The sequence below is a fragment of the Aquila chrysaetos genome, chromosome 13 (genome assembly GCF_900496995.4).
Source record: "Aquila chrysaetos chrysaetos chromosome 13, bAquChr1.4, whole genome shotgun sequence".
NCBI classification, from domain to species: domain Eukaryota; kingdom Metazoa; phylum Chordata; class Aves; order Accipitriformes; family Accipitridae; genus Aquila; species Aquila chrysaetos.
The window spans coordinates 28,698,214-28,718,012 of record NC_044016.1 but is presented as its reverse complement, the minus strand read 5'-3'; the positions used below and the strand labels follow the sequence as shown (position 1 = coordinate 28,718,012).

Below are 19,799 nucleotides of genomic sequence, written 5' to 3'. Positions count from 1 at the left end.
TACCTGCTCAGCAGCAGCCTCCTCCCCTCCCCTTCACCCTGAAGCATGCACTGATTTTTACTTTCCTTAATTCAAAGAGCTGTTGAGACGAGCACATAAAATCTGATTCGATATTGTTCACAGCCTTTCACTTTGTGATTCTCCTCCCCTCTTACCACATGGTTGCTTCCTGCCCCTTTATATCTATTCTTGCATTTTCTCTTGCCTTCCTTCAGGATGCTAATCTTTTAAGGTTGCTTAGCTTAAGGAGCTATCAGGTCTTTGAAATCAGGGAGATTCCCATGAATTTTAAGAGTTAGGCTACAAAATCCCAGCCTGGGGATTTGGCATTTACTTGTTTGTGTTTCTCTAACTCTTTCTGCATATTTCTGGGCACATACACGTGATGCAGCAGTAGTAAGCTGTGTATTCAGTAGCGTATGGGGAGGTCCAAGAGGTAGTCCTGCAAGCAGTAACACAACTGCCTAACTAACTTTGTCTTCCCGACCCGTGCCAATGACATAGTACTTGATTTCTTGCAGAATGAGCCACTGTACAGGTTCTACACAAGATCTTGAAAAGGAAGAGGTCCGTTGAAGGCTTACCGATAATGGCAAACAAGAAATGTCCTATAGGGTTGATACAAGTTTGAAGATGATGTTCTTTGTGTTGTCATCTTCAGATTTTAAAAAAGTTAAGTTGCTTATTTTACTTTTAAAATGCTTTGAGCCTTGGAATGTTAAGATAGAAGAGCTGAAGGAAACTTTCCAGACATGAATACAGGTTTACGCCATCTGACACCCCCAGTCAGTCCTAGTCCTTTCTCGTTCCCATGTGTTGCTCTGCTTCTGCAGGACATTTGCTTAGAGCCCTTCTGTCTCCACTGGAAATACAGAGCTCCTCCAGATCTCACCAGGAAGGCAAAGATTATCTGCCTTAGAAAGGCTCTTGTATAGATGAGCTCTGCTACCACCAGGCATGCCACTGGGTGCTTTGTTTGACTTGCTGATGGAGACTGCCAGGATGCCCGTCATGCGATAAGATGAGGAGCATTCTCCAAGTTGTCCATTCAACGCCGGGTACATGTAATTTTGCGCAGAGCTCAGTATAGGCGCAGTTCTTCCCCTCTCTCGATATCTAATATCTAGTCAATTGCAGTCTCTGTACATAGGAGAACAGTAACAGACCATTCTTCTTCCTTTTTCACAGCAATGGGGTTTTCCCTTTGTGATGTATTTTCTTACAGAAGAATAAAAATGTGCCTTCTAAGCTCTGCTACTTACCTTTCTCACATACTTGCACAGTAAATTCATCCATTACTAAACTATTGCTATTACCTTTGGCTGCTTCATACACTAGTATATCATAGAATGGTTTGGGTTGGAAGGGACCTTGAAAGGTCATCTAGTCCAACCCTCCCTGCAGTGAGCAGGGACATCTTCAACTAGATCAGGTTGCTCAGAGCTCCGTCCAACCTGACCTTGAATGTTTCCAGGGATGGGGCATCTACCACCTCTCTGGGCAACCTGTGCCAGTGTTTCACCACTCACCATAAAAAAATTTCTTCCTTATATCTAGTCTGAATCTACCCTCTTTTAGTTTAAAACCATTACCCCTTGTCCTATCACAACAGGTCCTGCTAAAAAATTTGTCCCCATCTTTCTTATAGGCCCCCTTTAAGTATTGAAAGGCTGCAGTAAGGTCTCCCCAGAGCCTTCTCCTCTCCAGGCTGAACAACCCTAACTCTCTCAGCCTGTCCTCACAGGAGAGGGGTTCCATCCCTCTGATCATTTTTATGGCCCTCGTCTGGAACAGCTCCAACAGGTCCATGTCTTTCCTGTGCTGAGGGCTCCAGAGCTGGATGCAGTACTCCAATATAAAACAGCATCTTTTTTTTTTCCCCGATATTGGCGTGTTCAATTAGATCTGGAATTTAAAACAGTTTGTTCTATAAGCAAAGAAAATAAATAAACTTTATTTCCTGTGGATTTGTTTTCTGTCTTAGGCCATCCACATCTTCCTATCCTTTTCTCTCTGGATGGACCCAATTCAGAAAGGACGGTGCTAGAACAGAACTGCACATGTGCCTGGTGCCAGCAGGTGGAATGGCTGCAAGGCAAAACAGATTAAGGCTGAGTGTTTCTTGCCCTTTTTTTCTAGACATTCTTTCATTACTAGTGTCTGTTTCCAGTACCTATTCATCCTGAAACTTGTAGAAACCTTACAATTTGGAGACTCAGTGTGCTGGTTTTGCCTGGGATAGAGTTAATTTCTTCATAGTAGCTGGTATGGAGCTATGTTTTGGATTTGTGTTGAAAACGGTGTTGATAACACAGGGATGTTTTTGTTACAGCTGAGCAGTGCTCACACAGAGCCAAGGCCTTTTCTGCTCCTCACCCCACCCCACCAGCGAGGAGGCTGGGGGGGGGGGCACAAGAATTTGGGAGGGGACACAGCCGGGACAGCTGACCCCGACTGACCAAGGGATATTCCAGACCATATGACGTCATGGTCAGCATGTAAAGTTTGGGGAAGAAGGAGGAAGGAGGGGATGTTCGGAGTGATGGTGTTTGTCTTCCCAAGTCACCATTAAGTGTGCTGGATCCCTGCTTTCCTGGAGATGGCTGAACACCTGCCTGCCCATGGGAAGTGATGAATGAATTCCTTGTTTTGCTTTGCTTGCGCACACAGCTTTTGCTTTACCTGTTAAACTGTCTTTATCTCAAGCCACAAGTGGTTTCACTTTTACTCTTCCAATTCTCTCCCCCATCCTGCTGCAGGGGGAGTGAGCAGGCGGCTGTGTGGGGCTTAGTTGGCAGCTGGGGTGAAACCACAGCACTCACATCTGCATTCCATTTTGAAGAGTTTTCACTGAAAACTGGGGGGAAAAAAAACCCTCATTTTGTAAAGAGGATGTTTCTTCATTTTGTATTATCGTGTTTTCATGGTAGCTGATGTTACAAAAATTGATTAACCTGACATTAGAACTTTTAATTCAGGTGAACATATTTCTTACTGGAGAGCATCTGAGTGGCAAGGTTTGCTGATGATGCAAACTTATGTGGGATAGTGATGGAAAGCGTAAAGAATTGCAGAGGGATTTTAGGAGCTGGAGATAATACCATACACAGAAGCCACCACCACATGTGGCTTAGTGATTTGTTAAGTGTCTGAAGGGTGGGAAAAAGGTGGGGTGTGCTTGGGGATCACTTATATTACTGCCTGGGAATTTGCTTTTGGCCACTGTTGGAAGTGACAGTCTGAGATTGTTGGATCCCTTTCAGAGGTAGTGCAGTACTGTTATGTTCCTACAAGTTTCTGAGAAGACAGCGTGTTTAAGAAGAAAAAGTTGTTTCAGGCACGAGAAGGAACTAAGGAAAAGCACGAAAGGAAAGAAAAACAAACAAACTACTCATGCATAAATTGTAATTTGGAAGAAACAACTATGATATGGAGAAGTTATGATGTAGTTCATATTTTACATAAAATAAAATGTGTAAGCCTGTATTTCTTATTAGAAAGCCTTCAGCTGTCTCACTTCGATGGCCTATGGTCTGGTTTATAAAGGAAGATGTTCGCATCTTTGGGAGAATCAAGTGTTTTCAGGTCACTGGGCAGGAAAATCTTTAGTTTGGCTGGATGTACAAAGTGAACTTCAGCACAAATTCCACAAGGTGAGATTAAAATCATACATTTACAATTACTGTCTTTTAGAAACTTTTGGAGAAACAAAATTTGTTACAGAAATGGTTTGTTTTGTCTGGAAAGAGATGGTCATTAATGTTTGTTGACTTACTTTGGTCACCATCTAAAATATAAACATAGTTCCCTGTCACCAGACTGTCTGAGGAATTGCTGGTTAACTCTATGTGGAAGGAAAAGTCAGTGTGTTTCAGATCTCATCCTGTCAGAATTGTCATGTACTGTTGCAATTAAAGGTGTAGATAGTATTGATCTTTATTGATTTCATTGGGATGTATTGAAACTAAATGCCACATAGGTAATCAGTATTTCTTTTTTTTTTTTTTTTTCCTTTTCCTTTTCTTCCCCCCCCCCCCAAAGATATCTTAGCTGTAGAAGCCAGCCTCGGAGGTAACCCTAGGGTTGTTATGGTTTTGGCATGTACTTCCTCAGCAGCTTTGTTCAGGATTTTTTAGCATCTCATTGTTTTCATTAATTCATGGGTGATTTGCTTTAAAAGCAAATGTTTTTTTCAGAAAGGAACGTGCAGTCTTCAGCTCCTCTGTCTCTCCTTGTATGACTGGTACATCGTTCGATGAAGTTATTGGTGAAAATAAGAAACCTACTATCTCAAATTAGGGGTTTTTTTCTGGAGAAGACTCCTTGGGTTTTTTTGGTAGTTACAGCCAAATTATCCCTTCTGAGGCAGCAATCATATCACTTGGACTTGTTCTACTCTATTTACCTCTCATATGCATTCATCTGCCTGATTTTGAACTACAGATTTTAAAACTAAAAAAACTGTCCAGTGAAGTTGTGATCACTGCCAGTAAAAAGTATTAAGCCTGCTCTTAAACTTGTTTTACCATAATGTAATCTACATTTCCTCTCAGTCTCTAGTTTTGTCACATTTACATTTTATGCCAGTAGGATTTGGATAGAGAAACCAGAAGATTTGAACTCAGTCAGTGCTGTAATTTTCTTACAGCTAGGCGTTGCACATTTTGGTTAAAAGCTTGATAAGCTTAATATGATATTTCTATTATTTTGAATGTCTGAACTTGAATTTTGATACAGTAGGAGTGGATGTTCTATGAGTACCTAAAAGATTTATAGGAATTTCACATGTATCCTTCTAATTATTTGCAGGGGAGAATAGGGTTAAATTTGATGCCCTTCTTCTGTATGATTTTATTTTTGCACTGTTGATGTACTGTATGGAATGCTGTAGTATTTGAAATCTTGATTTCCTGTAGCTTACGTGACTTTTGTTTGAAGCAAATTGCAAAATGAATGGACACAATGTACAGTGGGCTTTCTGGGAAGAACATCATCTTTCTATTAAGAAAAACAACAGTGGTAGCAAAATACTAATGAAAATGAAACACTTATAAGGCATTTTTAGCTATCAGATTTTTTTTTTTAACAAGGACTCCACTCTTTCTTAAAGACAAAAATAACAAAACACAAATCTAATTAAAAAAACATGTTCCCCTCATCCTCCCTTATAACTTATTCTTTGGAAACAAACACACACATCTGTTTTGTGTGTGTTCAAAACTCAGACTAGTTTTTCAAAATTCTTTAATACTTTAAAAAAGCTTGCAACTGGTAATAAGGTTAAGCATCTTCCATGTGAAAAGGATGGCTCTTGAGCAAAAAATGCGTCTCAAACAAAATTTTGGAATTTTTTAGAAGTTGCAAGTTCCAGGATACCATGTACTCTGGAATGTGCCTGAATGAAATAGAAATCACTTTTTACATGTAATCTCATATGAAAAAAATAAAAATAAAAAAAGGAGGCAATAAATAGATTGTATTTGTTAAATGAAATAAATAAAACAATTTCTAGTATTCCACCAGGGTAAAACAATCATAGCTGCCTTTTTTTTTTTTCTTTCCCCTTACCCTTTTGATACCAGTTGTTATACAGGATCACAGTTTTGTACTCTTGTAGGATTTGTTAAGAATGCAATTATCTTGTTATTTTGTATAAAGCACAGTTATAAAGTTACATGGTTCTGTGGGTAGTATGCGATAACGATCATGAATACTAAGGATAGAGGGATAAAGCTGTGACCACAGAAGAGTATTGTGTTTTAAGGAAAGCATCTTTCTTTGTTGATGTTCTATTGAATTATTCTAATAGTTTTGTTATGGGATTTTCAAATAGAATGTAGAATAAGAATGATAACCTGTCTTTTAAGCCTTCACCAGCCGTGCAATCATTCTCCTCTCAGATGAGTTAATTGTTAAGTGACAGCAAGTGTTGGGTGTTTCTGCTCTTCTCCTTCAATAGCTGCCTGTTTCAGAGGGCAGAGGGAGAGTAGCATAGTGTCAGTGAATACTTGTGGCAGTACATGCCGGTGCTTACCATTCAAACACGGTGTTAAAACAGTTTTCTTTGCACACTGCCTGACCTCCTTAATGCAGGTAGAAACCTGTCAGCCCGTCCGTCTGTAGCAGGAGGAGCGAGGCTTTGCCGCTGTGCTCACAGGGATGTCTGTGAGCATGGGGGCCACCTGCTGAACTCTTCAAGCCTGGTTACCAGGCGAGGAAATGAAGTCAGCATTTGGGCTGGGTAGTCTGGGGTTTCCTCAAAGTATAAGTTCAAAATGACTAAAATATTCTCTCTGGGTCTTTGAAAGCAGAAAAAGTCCATTGGCATAGAAACCTATAGCCCAATTGGTTGAATCAGCAAAGTTATAATCCACTGAGAAGCGGGTGAGGAGTTGTTTTATTTTGAATGTAGAAATATTGCTGTTTCTTATGCACAAGCATTTGTATCTGTTTCATCTACAGAAAAGGTACAGTTTAAAGCGGAGTTTCAAAGGAAGGTGTGCTACTGAAGTCTATCAAGACTGAAAACTGATTTCTCTTTCTATTTATATTTCTAACACCTATTCTAATGAAACAAAACAAGAACGATATGGTTCTTCAGACATCTACCTAAAGTTTATGAAGTGATTATCCCTCTCTATATAGCATGTTCTTGCTTGCTTTTTGGAAGCTTTTTAATATCTGAAGTTTAGCCTTTAGGTCGTAGGTTTTATAGGTTTAGCATAAGCCTTTAATTTCCCTTTAATGATTTTTGTGTGTAACTTATTCTCATAATTATTACTAATAAATCTACCACATAGCAAAGTACAGTACATCCTTGTAGTATCTGAATTCTTTATTTGTTTATATCTTATTAGCAGAAAAAATACTGCCTATCTCTTCTTGTTTCGCCCAAAAAAGGACCTTCCAAGACTCTATAACAGCACAGAGCAAGAGTAATGTAGAAAAAGGATATTCAGATTGGGCTAACATCATCTTGGTCAGGGAAGCAGTGTTAATTTTGAGGGAAAACGTTGCTGATTTTTTTTGTCTTTTTTTGTTGCCTGGGGTTAAGTTACAGTAAGAATTATGCTAAAACAGTAATAAAAATAGGTTTTTAAACATTGGGTTTTATCACCCATATAAAAATCAGTAATATAACTTGTCTGGGGTTTGTACAATATGTACTTATGCCGCAATAACAGAAGACATCTGCTGAACTAATTTGCTCAGCAGTTTAAAGAGCTGCATATATTGTGAACTGATGGATATTCTCTGTTGCCTCACAGCCTTTTGAACTTCATACATCTTTTTCATTATAGCAAAATTACTTGTTCCTTAGCGATTTTGCTATATGGTATTTTCACAGAAAAATAAATGTAATGAAACTTTCTAACTCTACTTTCTTCCCATTTCTTGTGATTTTCCTCCTACTTTCAGGATGCTACTTCCAATACAATTCTTCTCTCAATGAGAATAAAATTTGCTGACTATGCCTCTGGTATCTCCCATTATTTTTTTGGTTGCTTGCTCAGAGGAAAAAGCTCTGACAAATGGGCCAGATGGCTCCCTTCCCAAGAGACAGACAGTAATTTTCCTGGTTCCTATATTCCCTGATTTGAGGTTCCACCCTTCCCTCTCCCCAAACCTGCTGCTCTAAACAGGCAGCCTGTGAATTGCTTAGAGCATCCCTAGCAAGCTTCGGGGTAAAGCAACACTTCAAACGTTCAGTAGCTGATCCATGTACAGGGTAGGTGAGGTACAGTACTGACACTTTACAACTTCTTACCAACCACTTTTTAAAACTTGTTTATCCTCCAGTGCTATCTGCTGCATCCCTTGAGAAGTGCCCATATGTTTCTAGCTTGAACCTCTAACTATAAGATCCCTGAGGGTTTTTGGCTGATGCTTGACTGTACCTTTGTAAGTGCATAAATGTTGGCCATGCTTTAGCTAGGTAGTATGGTTTAGCAAAAAGCAGTATGCAATGCGCAGAGGAGTTGAGAGCTCAGCACTTGTTTTATTGCTAGTCAGCAGAGCAGGATGTGGAGTTTTGGGAAGATATTTGACTATCCTGTGTGTTTCTGAAAGAAAAACTACCAGGAAAGTTTGTCCTGCCAATAATCCTCAAATCTATCAATTTTGCAATAACCCACTTTCTCGCACTGCCCCCACTGAGTTTTCTTCAGGTTAGATGACACAGATAAGTTATTTTCCATTCTGAAGTGCAACTTTTTTTTCCTTCTCATTGTATTTTTTGGGGGGGAGGGGTGGGTGGGAGGGAGGGAGGAATCGGCATTTCACACCTGGATCTGTAGAATTGAGCAAGATCTGGGGCCCCAGAGGAAGTCTTCAGAGCAACCAAGTACATGACCGTAAGGGAATCACAACTAATAAACTCTAGACAAACATGTAACATCAAAAGTTGCCAGATGAAGACAACTAATGCAACTAATATGAAGGCCATGAATGGAAAGACAGATGAATAGTTTTATTTATAGGGTCATGATTAACATCAATCTGTGCACTGCGTAATGGTCAATTACTGACTGCTTAAATTACCTTATGTAGTGAGACTTCATCCTGTAATCCACAGACTCTGAAATGGCTGCTTTCTTTCCCCCACATCTTAAATTTCATCTTTGCTCCCAAGAAACCAGGATTATTTTCATATTTTATAATCCCAATTAATGTGTATGGTGGGTATTTGCTGCACCAAGTTGGGTGTCCTACATACCAGTGAAGAGGAGGATGAATGACCCTTCTGAGGAGGTTAAAACCAGTCTTCATCCCCTCACCTCTGAGTCCAAGTCCACATTGCTGGTGTTGACATCCATTAAGGAGGAGGTGCCATGAAGCTGTTGCAACCTCATTTCTCCTAGGCAGGTTTTATTACAGTGTAATATAGGTGGTATTTTGAGCTTTATTTATTTTTTCCACAAGTGATGATGTGGCTGGTGTATTTAGAGGTTTATTGTTAATTAACACCAGTTCATTAAAGGATTAGTTCTGGGGGTACATGCTAAGGACAGCCAGTTGCTGCTGTGTGAGGGTGTTGACCAAGGGAACCATGTTCTGCTCTCAGGCTCCATCCAGTCAGTCTTGGATAAGGATTCTTTCCTTGATAAAGAGTCATTTTCTTTAGATCTTGTTTTTTCTAATGAACTGTTATTGCTAGATAGTAGAATAGCTGCTCAAACCATCAATTCTGACCTTATTCATTGCCCTCCTACTTTATTCATATCTCATACAGGCCAAAGGTGATGAAATAACAGTACAGAAAAAGTTGGGTTTGGTTTTAACTGTTGTGTAGCACAAGAACTTCTGTAGTTCCCCAAAATAGTATTTGGTTCATAGAATATAAAGATACAAATACTTGCTTTGCCAAGCCCTGTCAATGGCCATTCACAGAATTGAAATGTGTTGAGAAGCAGTAGTTTTGCATGTGACATCTCCTTTCTGTTGCTGATATGGTAAAAATATTCTCGTGTGTCAGCTGTTTTCTGCAAGGTGGAAAAGAGATACAAAGCCATTCCTCTAGCTTAAAAAGAAGGAATAGGTTGTTGACAGGGACAGAGCACAGTTGTTCCTGATGTCCATTGGTGAAGAATCTGTTAGAGACTGTATACTGCCATGAAAGTTAATCTTGCATCATAGAAAGGATGTGCACCGCAGCGCTGGAGAACAAATGTCACATTTTCATTACATATTTCCTCAGAACAGAGCTCTCTCACAGGAAATACATTAGCCCTATTTCTTCACCTGATGTCCTGCTAATGGAAGAGAGTGAGTGACAAGGGAAGTTCATGGACTGATTAAGGAAGAAAGTCTCTTTAAAATTACACAGCTTTTAAAAATTATGCTCAGATGACATTAAATGCACAGTTTATTACCATGCATATAAGAAGTGATTTTCAGAACCTGTTGATATAAACTGAGATGTTAACTCCACTGTTCTGTTCCCTTACAGCAGCAAAATGGGTATTTTTCCCACAAAGAGCTTAAAAAACGTGCAAATATCAACATAGCATTGCGAGGCTTCATGCAGATCTGAAGTAAATAGCCTAAACGAAGACCATGGTTTGAATGGCAAATTAAGTGCAAAATGTTCATCCAAATACTCAACAGAAATAATAGATACCACTAGTAACTATGTGAAGTCCTACCTAAATTTCAAACCAAACTGACACTGTTCATCAGGAATTCGTTACTAGAATTTTCATTTTAAAATAAATTGCAATAAAATCATAAATAATTTTATATACATCCCAGTGTTGAAGTGTTGAGGCAAATAACCTTAAATTCATTGCAAACACTGAAGGAGGATGTAGCGAGGTGGGGGATCACTATGGAGAAAAAAACGCAAAGAAAGATGCAAGAGAAGTGTAAATTATGTTTCACAGTTTCACTTGCTCTACTACAAGCAGTGTTCACTGTTCAGGGATCACAGGTAAATAGTCCTTCCTTCCTGAGAATGAAAATCTATTGTTTGAAAAGTTAGTATCAGCCAATTCTTTGTGAAAAATCAGATTTTTTTGAACAATGCATGCTGCCAGATGCACTTTTAATTAACTGTGCTCTGAATGCAGCTTCATTACATTTATTTTTTGGACATTTTTTCTTTTTGGAAAATAGCATCTTAATGGCATATCATATCCTTTGGCCTCTGAGTAGTAGATTTTTTGTTGTAAGTGTAAGCTGAATTGGTTACACTTTGAAAATAGGTCAGTGGCTAGTAGAGTTTGTATAACAACTAAAAAGCACTTTATCAGTACTCATTAGACATTGTGGTTATAAGGTCTCACTGTTAAAACAAACTTGAGAGTTTCAAGCAATAATATACTACTCCACAGTTTTTAAATATTGCATATTCGTAACATTAAACAAAGTTTGATTAAAACAACAGTTACAATAGTTGCCAGGGGCCAAAATGTTTGGTCATTTGGATATGATCCAGTTTTGTTCATTACAGGGGGACAAATGCATCCAGTTTCTCTTCCTGCTGTAAACAATTAATACATTGTTATTCTTCGGTGTCTTATAATAATCAGTTGGCATTTAGCATGTTGTTGATGCAAATCTTAGCATAACCAAACCTAATGAGAGGTTCTCATTCAAATAAAGACAACTGTATAAATAGCAATCAGTTTGAATACAGTCAATGATTTAAAACAGGCTGCACGTTGAGTGTTTTATCATGAAAGCTCTTTAACACTTGTATGCATTTACACAGTGTGTCCGTCCTGGTTTGCACAGTGTGTAGCTGGTAGCACTGCTGGCTTTTTGTGTTTTCTTTTTGCTACGTTACACCAGGCAGTAACCATGGGTTTGACTAATTTAAAAAAAAGAAAGAATGAGGGTCAAGAGTTATGCTTAGAATGAGAGGTACAGGTACACAAAATGTTCGCCTCTGTGATAGGGTTTGATGAGTGAAAATTAATGTACCCAACAACTGACTATGTATCCAATACTTGATAGGTGTTTTGGCTCAGAGGGATGCATGCAGAGTAGCAGAGGCAGACAGCGCATGAATGACCGCTCGCCACTCTGCCCTTGCAGGTGAGCAGCGCTGGGACAGGCTTGTATAACCTGACCGTCAAGGGTGTGCGAGTGACTCATGAATTTTATCTGAACAAGCCAAGCCATTTGCAGTTAGCTATTCGAGATTAGCCTTTCACTGGTTGTGAAATACATGAGAAATACCTGTGGTTTCTAATTAGTTTTCAGTGCAGGTTGCTTGCTAGGAAAAAGCCTTTGCCTTTATTGAAATGACAGCTTAGATTTTGATAGAGAACAATGCTTTCAAACTACTTCTGTCAATAATTTTCACGTCCTTCAAAGCAACTTTTCTAGTTAATGAAATGAATTGCTAATTCATGTTCCATCTGGATACTTACATAGCTGCATAGGACACTCATGAAATTGCCTTTTTTTAGAAAGGCTTTTGTGGAGATGGCAGTGAGACGTACGTACAGTCTAAAACTGTCTCCACGTTTCTGAGAAGTGAATCCAGGATAAAATTTTTACTTCATCCTTGGAGACCATCTGAGACTTTTTGTATTCTACTGAGCTTAGAACCTCTGCTCTGGGACCAGGCTGCCCTTCATGATGGAAGTGGTTACTGGTGCCAGTCCCTGTACCTGTGCTGGGGCACTGCTGACCTTGCAGGGCCTGGCTGCAGGGACGTGCGGTCCCTATATAATGCTGATGCACAGGGACCGCTTTTCTCATGCAGTTGTATGTGCGACTGTATTTCAACCAGAGGTTTTGTGTCCAGCAGTGAAGTCACAAATAAACTCTTAATTGTGCACCTGTGCCACTTAAGGGCTGGGAACAGATTGAGACTCTGGCTACAATGAGCAGATTTCTAGTTGCTTGCATTTCAGGTGTTTTGTAACTTTCACTAATATTTAGTAGCTTCCTTAAAAAGCCTTATATTCTGAATACTACCTTATTTGGGTTTGTGTGTACTGAAAAAAATATAACGACGTTAAACCTTACAAGGTTTATTTTTCTTTTATATTCTTAAAGTATTTGAAAACATCAAAGTCTTTTTATGGCTTTTAATTTTATGGGCAGTCAAAATACCACAGGAAGGCCAAAACTTGTATTGTTTTGGCTCTGCACATCTTCTTGAAGTATTAAGGCAGTCAGCAGAATGTGTAAACACCATTTCCAGCTTTTTAAGTTGGTCACTAAAGCATCCTTAAGAGCAGCTTGGGACCCTAGTCCTGCAAGACAAAGCCCTCAATCATATGATTCAATGATGGTCAGGGGCTTCTGTTAAAATGTTCTAGTAACTTTGCACTTCACAGCAGTAAGTCAATTCACTTGCATTTGAGACACAGTGGTTGATCATGTGTATGTAACTAGTCCATTGACATACAAATACGAGTGCATTTACTTTAACTGCAAGTTTACCTCAAGTTATGACAATGTAATTATTTAAACACAGGTGTAGTTATTCAGAAATTATAATGTGACTGCAGCAGTTATCTGACCGGGCCCTGTTCATTGTACACACTGATGGCTTTCTACATTCTACAGCTTCTGACACTGCAAAGAAGAATATGCAAAGTTTGTGAAAATTTTGGGGAAGATACTGCTTTAGTGGAAAGGGGAGCATGTGCTGATATAAAAAAGACTCTTGGATTTTTCACATTAACTTTATATCTTTTAAAGGAAAGAACTAGGAGAGTGGAAAATTGTCTCCTCACTGTTTTCTGAAACATAAAAAAAAACCCAAACCTTAAAGTTTTTTTCCTAGTTTTGTGATTGTTGTTGTTGGTTGGTTTTTTTGTTTGGTTGGGGTTTTTTGTTTGTTTGGTAGGTTGGGTTTTGGCCCTTTAACCACCTGCAAGGAAGTCGTTCAATGAAGTCTAAACCTGTTCAAGGAGCAATGTAGGGGAAAAACTAACTAGCTGATTACCCACCTCACTGTCTTGGCAGGGCCAGGCTGATGCCCTTTCATAAGTTCAGAGCTGGAAATGCAAGAAAGTTATTTGAATAAAATAACAAATAAATCACTTTATCTAAATAAGTTACGGGAAGAACTTGTCGTAAAGGTATTGTTTCTTACAGACTTTGAGGAAAAAAATAGAATATCCTGTAAAAGACCCTAAATAACCATATCAATTCTGTTCCACATTTTTCACATTTTATTTGAATTTAATTTTGTCTTTCGAAAGCCTTAAATTTTAGAAGTTTGTACTGCATAATACATTGACAGCAAAGCTGTGAGCTTGCAGTACTGGGTTAAAATACTAATGTATTCATAGAGATACGGTCTTCACCGATAAAATATTTCTCAAAACAAGGGCGCAGTTTGACGTGCATTTCAGTAGTAGCAGTGGCAGGTTAAGCAGTTTATATTCTCCTCTCTGTGCCTACCCCTGCGCTACCTCATCCGTTATGCCAGCGTTGTGGGTTTTGTAACCAAGTGGTGAACTGAGTGGGGAAAACAGACCTGCCTTTAAAAAAGAAAGAAAAAAAAAAGTTTTTGACAAGTTATTTTTTGTTGAACCAATTCCCCACTCCTGTTCCCTTGTGCTGAAAAGACAGCAGGGACACGAGAAGTAGTGGCAATAAGTAGCCTGGTGTAGGATCTGCTTAAAGTTGCTGGTTGTCTGAACAAAGCCTGACTATACTTGAAAATAGGTAATTTTGGCCTTTGAAAGAGCATTAGAAAATGAGTACAGAAAAGTATTTGGAAGAACATGCACATCAAAAACTATTGTAAGAGAGTAGAATGTCTTTTCCTAAGCATATTTGTTTTGACTTTCATGCAGGTCTCCTCCATGATGAAATATTCTTATATTTAGGACAATTAAGAATTTATTTCCCTTGTAAAATAAATCTGGATAAGAGTTGGTTAGAGTAAATTTGTGTGATGACATTTTCTACCCATCCAATTTTCATAAATTTACGTATCACTTGGCTGAGCCTGTAATGCAGCATTTCTAATGGGTTTTTAGAGACGAAAGGCAGACCAGAAAGGTTAAATGTTTCGAAGAGTTGTGTAGCTGCCCTTAAGCTATTAACAGAATTTAGATGTAGAATTTCAGCAGAAGGGGGCAAAAGAAAAGTGTGATTGATGCAGACAGAAATAATCTGTGGAAAATGGTCAGAAAATTATATTCATTTTACCTAACCTTTTCTCATTAAAGGTGAAAAGAAAATCAATTCCTTAGCTTTCAAGATCTCTGCAGTTCTATGGAAAATGCAAAACCCCGCTTCAGAGAGATCTTTGAAATCTCATTCTGTATCTGATGAAAAGTGTGTTTTGGGACCCCCCACTTTCAAAATGTTCCATGAAAGAACCACCACAGTGCTGGGATCACACTTTCACTTTAGTCTTGACTTTCTTTTAACCTAAGATTTAACATTAAATATAACTGAAATAAAAAGCCTCTTTTGAGAGGAAATGTTTACATCTGAAACTATTGAAATGGGATGCTTCAAGAGTGGTAGAACTCTCCCATTCCTTTTCGCTTGGAGGGGAGGAGGAAGGAAGCAAAAAAACCCTCAAATTTGTCAAATTTTCAGTTTGAGCCAGTGTTTCAGTTTAAGAGGCTGCACTTTTTGGGAAATTGGAGGAACCATGAAAGAATGGTTCTGTAAAAAAAAAAAAAAAAAAATTCAAGAAGCTCTACTGAGTATTTATTGGGAGAAAACAAGATTGCTGAAAATTACTGACAGTAAATGTTATTCAGTGGAACTCCATTGTCCTTTACCTCAGTGCTATACAGCCACTTGGCCTGGAGCCCACCTCTCCTGCCTTTCTGCCCATCGTCTGTGTTTAAAAATGCAACTTTGAGATCTGCTCCTCAAATAAGCTTTGTATCACTCTGGCCTTCACCGCGTGTGCTCCTAACCCCAGTTAAGCAGCGTACCTTGCACTAGAGGTGTTGGCGTTGTCAGCCACCGGCTGACCCCTGTACCAGGCTGCGGGTCCAACCGGGCTGCCTGCTCACAGCCGTCTTCCCCGTCCTGCACAGTTGTAATTAATTTTGGCATGTGGATTTCGTGCTTTGGTGGAAAGTGCACCGTGAAGTCCAGCATAAAAGAAACAAAAGGGAAAATAATATAGCGCTTGAAAATGTTGTTTTGAGTAAAATGCTGATGCATAAAACTGTCATCATTAAACAACAATGAATAAAAGAGCTGAGTCCTGAAAAGTCAGCTGAAAGCCAAAAAAACTGCAAAAGAACTACAAATGAAGTATCAGAGCAAAATACATTGCAGTGGTTGTAAGAAAAGCTCTTGCTGGATGGCGATGGTGTGCAACAGGCTGTTTTCTGTCTTTTTAAAAGTATGCTTTAAAGAGCAGTGAAATTGTAGTTCAAATAAGGAATGCTCAGTCTTCACTATTTCAATGTCTGATTGTCTTTTGTGTGTTTTGTTTTTTGTTTTTGTTTTTTAAGATCTTGATGGTTATGGCAAAATCTTTCATCAGCATATGGTATAATGGGCTACCGGTTGGATGATTTACAGTCATCTGAAACATGATACATACTTCTCTTCCTTGTCCACGGTAAGTTTTGTTCCTGTACATACTTATTAAATACTTGACTGCAGAGAACGAACTAAGTTTGCAGTGACCCACATTGGATGTCATTCCCATTGTTTTCGTATGGACTAGCCTAGAGTTGTTAATTTACTGAATACATAAGAAACAGTTCTTTTTCTTAAGCTGTTTGAGGATGTTTTAAAAACTTAAGTTCAAAAAATGACCATACAAAAATTTTCTCTCTTTTGGATGATCTTAGAGCTGTGCAAAGATCCTGATACACAGCTTGAAATGTTATCTTTCCCTTCAGCCTGAAAGCATCTTCACCTCCCTGTGGAGTGTCTTAGTTCAAATTAGATTCCAGCCAAATGTTCTTTTTGGTATGACACATACCACAACATATTTAAAAACAAAATAACTGTAACTATGTTACAAATATAATTCAAAACACAGGGAAAGAAAAAAATTGGAGCAAATATTTAGAAAGAGGTTTTCGGTTTTATTTTTGCATTGCTTCTATGTTTTGTGCCTACAATTAATCTAATTATAGTATCCATGAGCAATGTTAAGTATTGTATAAACAGTAATATTAAAAGCAAGGCTCCTCATAGTATAACTGAACTATCACTTCTGATTTACAGTGTCCAGACATGGAATAATGAGATCCAAAGCACTAGTTGTTCATTTGGCTATACGCATTGACAAACCAAATTTGGTTATCAAAATGTTCCACTGACTGCTCTTTAACACAGCAGAAATAGCAGCCCAGTCTCCTGTCCAAATATCAGGTTAAGCATTTGAGGTTAAAATCCCCACTGTCTTGCTTTTCTCTTTTTTAAGAGTTTTGACATGGCTCTTATGCCAAAGTTTGTTTGTGAATGGTACTGAATTTTCTGGAGTAGTTCCTTAGCCATTGTGTCGTGGTTTAACCCCAGCCAGCCACTAAGCACCACGCAGCCACTCGCTCACTCCCCCCCACCCAGTGGGATCGGGGAGAGAATCGGGGAAAAAAAGTAAAACTCGTGGGTTTCAAAAAAGACAGTTTAACACGACAGAAAAAGATGATAATAATAATAATAGAATTGGAATATACAAAACAAGTGATGCACAATGCAATTGCTCACCACTCGCCGACCAATGCCCAGTTAGTTCCCGAGCAGCAATCCACCCCCTGCCAGCTCCCCCCGGTTTATATACTGGGCGTGACATCATATAGTGTGGAATACCCCGTTGGCCAGTTTGGGTCAGGTGCCCTGGCTGTGTCCCCTCCCAACTTCTTGTGCCCCTCCAGCCTTCTTGCTGGCTGGGCATGAGAAGCTGAAAAATCCTTGACTAAGTCTAAACACTTCTTAGCAACAACTAAAAACATCAGTGTGTTATCAACATTCTTCTCATACTAAATCCAAAACACAACACTATACCAGCTACTAGAAGGAAAATTAACGCTATACTGGCAGAAACCAGGACACATTGTTAAGATCTGCCTTAAGTCTGTGTCTAGGGTTCAAGTTAGAAAAGGTGTGACATGCCAGCGTGAAAAGTATCTTTCCTTTTCTATTCCTGTTCCAGATTTCCGAGTCCTTAGAGGTATGCAGAAGTAGTGAGAAGAGCAGAGAGATGCAAGCATTGAATAGAAGAATCAAATTAATGGCATTAGTCAAAGCCATTCTTATGATATGCTTAAGTACTGTAATGGACTAAGACAGAGGCAATACAGTTTCCAGAGGTGTGTTTGCACTTGATAATGGAAAGATGTGTTTAAATACCCCATATAAATGGATAGAGATATTTACCAGCAAAACTGGTTACTATTATTTTTGGTGGAAGTAGGTATTTACACAGTGAAATGGACAGACACATAGCACATCTTTGTTGTCCTTTGGAGGGTATCTTCTGCCTGCCTCTTTGTTACCAATTTCAGTTCGCTTTGCATTTTGAATTATGTGTCTCCCAGGTACTAACCATACAACTCTGAAACCAGGGAGCCAGATAAATAACAAAGAAAACATTGCCTCATTGGCAAATTATTGGGAAAAAAAAAGATATTGTTCGATGGGTTATCTAGCACCTGTTGATTCTGCAAGGCAGTTCCCCGGGTATTCATTGAGTTCTGCATTGTTCCCTAACCAGGCTTTTTATTTGCCGAATTAGCCGATTTGCTTCAAAGACTTGACCTTTTCTTTTCTCCTCTTCCTTATCAGCAATGTGCCATACATTTCTGAGCCTGTTTTTGCATCCTGAATATGCACTGATTCATGATGAAATAAGGCCTTTGTGACAGGCCTGGTGGAAGAACTAACTTCTTTAAACAGAGAAAAGGATGTCTATCCCATATGTGTAAACACTGCAGGATTTTGTCTCCCTTTTCCAGAGGTCTGCTACACCACATTTTACTGCAATTAGTCCCTGTATCCACCAGCATGAGAACAGAATCCAGTCCACAGTGTTTCCTTTGTGGCTAAACTAAAAAAAAAAAAAAAACCAAAAAAAAACAAACAAAAAAAACAAACCCCAAAAAACTGTGATGTCTTAAATTGTTTAAGAAATGCTGTTTTACGTTGCCCTGACAATTAAAAAAAAACACTGCTTGCTTTGGCAGTCTTATTTGTCAGAATTGTTTCTCTTTGCAGTCAAACTCTTCAAGCAAAGAGGATGTGTATGTGAAAGGGCATCTTCATCCCCCTCTAACTATTGTATCTGCTCAGGACTCATGTAGGCACTCAGAAGCCCAGTGAGTTCCCCCACTGCTTCTTTCTAACCAGATTAAAGCTAAGGTGGACATCAGGAAGTAAACTGAATGTCACCACACATGATATGAAACCTAGAGGATTTTCTGCTCTTACTACAGTAGCTTGTGGAATGATATCTGGAGGCTTAATAAGCCTTACTTGTCAAATTCAAACCCTGCAAGGGAAGAAATGATGTTCAAAACAGTAATATACGTTTAGCATTTGTAAAATAATAATGATGATAGTAATAGTTCTTGTTTGTTCCCAAATCCTATACTCCATTAGCTAGTCCAGGGAAACCTACATCAGAAAGATACGTTAAGATGATGAAGTCAGGCTTTTAGAGGAGATGGTGGGATATGAGAACTTATGTGAAAGGGAAATGGAATCTCTTACAAGGAAGGAGTACTGGAAATGCAAAATTTTACATCGGCCTGTAGTTATTGTGTGTCTTCTGTGTCTTCATCCTGCTTTGGACCAGCTGATATCAATTTTGGCATTTTTTTGTGGCTGGAAAGCAGTCAACTCCACTGAGATAAAAAACAAAAAAACCTGCAAAACCCAAACAACAACAATAAAAAGTGGAAAATCTTTATTGTCTCTCATATATTGAGAAACTTGATATGGTATTTTAATATTGAAAGGATTCTTTCAAAGATACTGGATATGTAAAGTCAGCACAGAATGACAAAGAAGCTATAAAGAGCAGAAGCCAGGTGCTGTTTAGGAGACATTTATGATAGTTAAGAAGAGAATATGTGAAACATTAAAGGTCAGGACATCTACAAACAAGATAAATGGTTCAGACCATATGTTAAGTTATAAGACTAATGAAGGAATTTTTAGTACATAATCACATCAACTTAGTTGGAAGGCACACTGAAAATAAGTCTAGGAAGCTCAATAAAAAAAGCTGTAGCAGGTATCCCAAAGTTCTAATACCTGCCAGCCGTGTTTTCTGAGTGTTATATAGTATAGACAACAACTTGAAGGAACAACATCAGCAACTGCTACGTAGTGTTACAGTTCTATTAACTGACTTAAAAAAAAAAAAAAAAAAAAAAAAAAAGAAAAAAAGAAAG

The 19,799-nt window shown here is 38.7% G+C and overlaps 1 protein-coding gene across 4 annotated transcripts in view; it reads left to right on the top strand.

The window, feature by feature from the left end:
- Positions 1 to 19,799, top strand: part of CHRM3 (cholinergic receptor muscarinic 3) — a 283,661-nt gene that overhangs the window by 71,759 nt on the left and 192,103 nt on the right. For 2 of the 4 annotated variants that reach the window (XM_030036072.2, XM_030036070.2), the window contains exons 2-3: positions 834 to 1,058; positions 15,903 to 16,012. The gene's annotated coding sequence lies outside the window, so the exon portion shown is untranslated. The remainder of the gene's footprint in view (positions 1 to 833; positions 1,059 to 15,902; positions 16,013 to 19,799) is intronic. The other 2 variants (XM_030036069.1, XM_030036073.2) reach the window with 1 other exon arrangement.